This window comes from Leptidea sinapis, chromosome 15, assembly GCF_905404315.1.
Source record: "Leptidea sinapis chromosome 15, ilLepSina1.1, whole genome shotgun sequence".
Classification (NCBI taxonomy): Eukaryota; Metazoa; Arthropoda; class Insecta; order Lepidoptera; family Pieridae; genus Leptidea; species Leptidea sinapis.
The window spans coordinates 3499635-3503731 of record NC_066279.1 but is presented as its reverse complement, the minus strand read 5'-3'; the positions used below and the strand labels follow the sequence as shown (position 1 = coordinate 3503731).

Sequence of the window (4097 nt, the reverse complement as noted above, 5' to 3'; positions counted from 1 at the left end):
TTTATCAGGTATTGCAGCTACGTTGTTGAAAGGTAGAACAGCTCATTCCGCACTCAAGTTGCCGTTGAACATGCAAATAAATGAAACACCAACTTGCAACCTTTCGAGAAAATCTGTAATGGCCAAAGTGATACAGCAGAGCAAATTAATAGTTTGGGATGAGTGCACGATGACCCACAAAAATTCTTTGGAAGTATTAGACCGCACGTTGTAAGATTTACGAAAGAACCAAAACCAATTTGGTGGTGCAATGATTTTATTGGCAGGTAATTTTCGCCAAACACTACCAGTAATACCACGATCAACGCTAGCCGACGAACTTAACGCATGTTTAAAGCCATTCATTTTTTAAAAAGACGTTAAACGCTCAAATTAAATATGAATATGCGAGTCGAATTGACAACCTGGAGAAGTTTTTTTCCAAACAATTGCACGATATTGGTAATAGCAAATTACCTGTTGACTGATTGTCTGGATACATCATATTTCCTACCAATTTTTGTCATTTAACTGGAACTAAGACCGAACTCATCGAGAAGGTTTTCCCAAACATTGCTCAAAATTACAAAGATCATAATATATGGTTTGAGCGAAAGAGTTATATTGGCTGCAAAAAACGTCAATGTAAACAAAATGAATTTTAGATTCAAAATAGCTGGCGAAATAAATGACATACAAATCGATTGATTCCATTACTAACCAAGATGATGTTGTCAACTATCCAACGAAGTTATCAAATTCGCTGGAATTGCCTAATCTGCAATCAAGAATCGGATCGGTAATTATAAACCACGTCTTTGTAAAAGCACCCGACTTCCGGTGAAGAAATGAATGAACAACGTCATTGAAGCCACAATTTTGAGAGAAAGTACAATTACGAGTCATAAATGCCCTAGAATAATAATAAATGTTAAATTTTGTTATTTTTTTTTATTTTTTTATTAAATTGATACAATCTATAAAATAAAACCACAATTAATATCATGGCACAGAAAATGTAATAGTACAACTAGCCATGGTACTTACTTCTTTCGTAAGACGGATTCTATAGGTTAATTCCCTCCAGAAAAGAAAAGAGAAAGAGATAAGGGGAAGAAGGAAAGAGTATTCCTTTGTTTAGCATAATAACTATAGTTATACCTATATCTATTGCTGTTGTGGTCTAAGACAATTTCACAAAAATAAGGTTTCTTGATATAGGTTAAGGTAATGGACTGCTTATTTATATTTTGACAATGGAGGGGCACAGTGGTATTGAAGTTGACGTTAGAAAATGAATGATATGAGATATGTACCCAGATAATGTCATGTTACAGACATTTTCAGTAACGCCATCTTAAAGTGGTAGTTTTACACAAACAGATTGGATTATTGGCAACCATTTAGATGAGATGACTCCTTGGATACCTGTAATAGCTTCAAGAAATTCAGATAAATGTAACTTTTTTTTCTATTACTATGCTGTGCATATTACATAGATGGTACCAAATATTACTCATCCAAAAGTCAATATATGGAATATTTGGAGTACATCAAGATGTTTTGTGAAAGTATTGGATTTCAAACTATTGTTGATACACTTAAAATTCCAAGCATAAAAAGGATTTGTCTAATTGGAAAAAAGAGAAATCACACTGAAAAGGAACATGAATATTACACTAATAATATATATAAGGTCTTAAGTAAGGAGTTACACACTTTGACTATATATAATGGAGAAATTTCAAACAAGAGAAGCTGTAGAGAGAGTGCGAAATTGTACTCAATTGGATAAAACAGTGATTGATACCATTGTAAGTTGTGTTACAAAGTATTATTTGAATGATATAAACTCAGGAGCCTCTTGGTCCCCCGGGCAGGTAGTAGAAATACAAGAACTTATCAAGCTCATAAACATAACAAAAGCAACGAAAATCCGGCTCGTCCAAACACTTGTTTTTCCCATATTGTTGTATGCTGTAGACACGTGGATTTTGCGACAAGGCGAGAAAAAGAAAATTGATGCTCTGGAGATGTGGTGCTGGAGGAAAATGCTGGGAGTTTCATGGAGCGAATTTCGCACCTTCTCCATTCTCCAAGAACTAATAAAATAATAAAGCATACAACAACGCCTTTCGGTTTTAGTACGTCACTAGTAGAAGGTCACCCATGCAATGGACCGACCAAATTAAGACTTCTGTGGGCATTGAATGAGTGTACCAGACTGTCGATCAGCAGGGAAAAGTGGCGAATCACATCTCCCCCAAAAGATGTCACTTCGCGATGACAACGACCACTCTGCCAACTGTGTAACAGAGAAGAAAAAATTAAGCTCATTCCTAAAGATAAATTGATAATGTTGACATCAGAATGTGGAGGATTACAAATACTACTTAAGAGTAACCACCATATCTTATAAGTTGTGAATGGAATGGTCACTTTGATATATCCAAAAAGTATTAGTGAAGTAAAAAAAATTTGAAGAATAAGCATGTAAATAAGGTAAATACACGTGTAAGCCCATGTTTGTTTCACAGTAATCATCCTCAAGGTTGCCCATAAGATGATAATGTTTGTAGTTTCCTCAAATATTCATAAAAAAAATAATGAAAGAATGAAGGTGAAAACGTTTTGATTCGACGTATTCTTTTGATTGCGAACGACATGCGATTCCACTTTAAACGATTGCAACTTCCAGTACAGAATTTGCATTTACAATGTTCATAAATAAATATCAAGGCAACGTTTAGTGTTTGTGGCATAAATCTTGAATATCCATGTTTTCTGTGTCGTGTCGGAATACCAACAAAAGTATTTGTATAAGTGCAAAAAAAACTAAAAATGCTGTAAATCATAAAGCATTAGAATAATAAACACTTTTTTTTAATATTTTATTTATTAATTATACCAGTCGGCCAGCTAGTAAAGAATATAATATATACCTGCACCCATACATATATTTATACATATAGAACTAACATTTATACTGTAAGATATACAAACAAAAGAAGAGAAAAAGTAATTCGATTTAACAACTAACAAAAAAATTAGGAAAACGGTTGACCCTAAAGGCCATCCCTGCAACTTTCTGTTAATTCTATACCTAAATGCTTCAAATTGTACATGCAATTTTGAGCTCAAAAATATAATTTGTGTTGTTTTTAAGCTCATCGGGCTCAAAAAGTTTTCTGTTCTATGTTTTTGAGCTCTTCGAGTTAGATTAAGGTTATACTATACAAAACAATTAAATATGGCGGAATAAACTTACGTTGTTTGTAAGGTTAATAAGGGTATTATTATGTATGGTGAATTGATGATGTTGCCAGGTGAACTTGTAGATCCAATCTGACCACAGCCATATGGTTAAAAGTCGGTTTGTAACCAATTTAAAGACCTCTGCGACGGAGTTAAGAAAGTCTGAGACCATTACATCTTTCATTACATTTATATCCTTTATTCCCAAAGATGTTTCTGAAAACGAAAATTTGTCTTTTATAGATATTTATACAATAATTATTATTATAGTAATTGTAAAAAGCCAGGTCTAGAAAACAGTTAGTTCCCTTACACAACATGACATCTACATCCTTGGATTAACGTTCAATATACACTGGCCTTCAAAAGTAAGTATCACACTTTTAAAATTGGGATAACGTTTTAAGTTCACAAGATATACTTTCGAAATAAAAAGGACTCCAAAGAGATTTTTTTTTGTACATAAAAACTTTATAGTCGGTAACCTTCTTTTAAGAATTGGCTGAAAAAAACCTTCAAAAACAAAATCATTCCTTTTTCAAAGTGGACGTTTCCGAATGACAATTTTACCATTCACATTTTTCTTTTTGTTTCAAATTTTTTTCAAGATCGATGGGTCTTGTTTTAAAAATTTATGCTAAAAAGCACATAACATTTATTTATCATGCCTCTTTCAGTTGAAGAATGTGCTAGGATCATGGCTTTTCTGGAACTAGGCATCAGTATGCGTCGCACTGCAAGAATGGTGGGTGTGACGGTACGAACGGTCCAGAAGGTAAAGCGAAGGTACGAAGAGACTGGTCACCATCTGAGGAGACCTTGTAATGGCAGACCCAGGTGTACCAGTGCCCGAGAAGATCGTT

The 4097-nt window shown here is 33.8% G+C and overlaps 1 pseudogene; it reads left to right on the top strand.

Moving 5' to 3' along the window:
* Positions 1–827: 827 nt before the first annotated feature.
* On the top strand, positions 828–2398 carry LOC126968170 (uncharacterized; annotated as a pseudogene).
* Positions 2399–4097: the final 1699 nt, after the last annotated feature.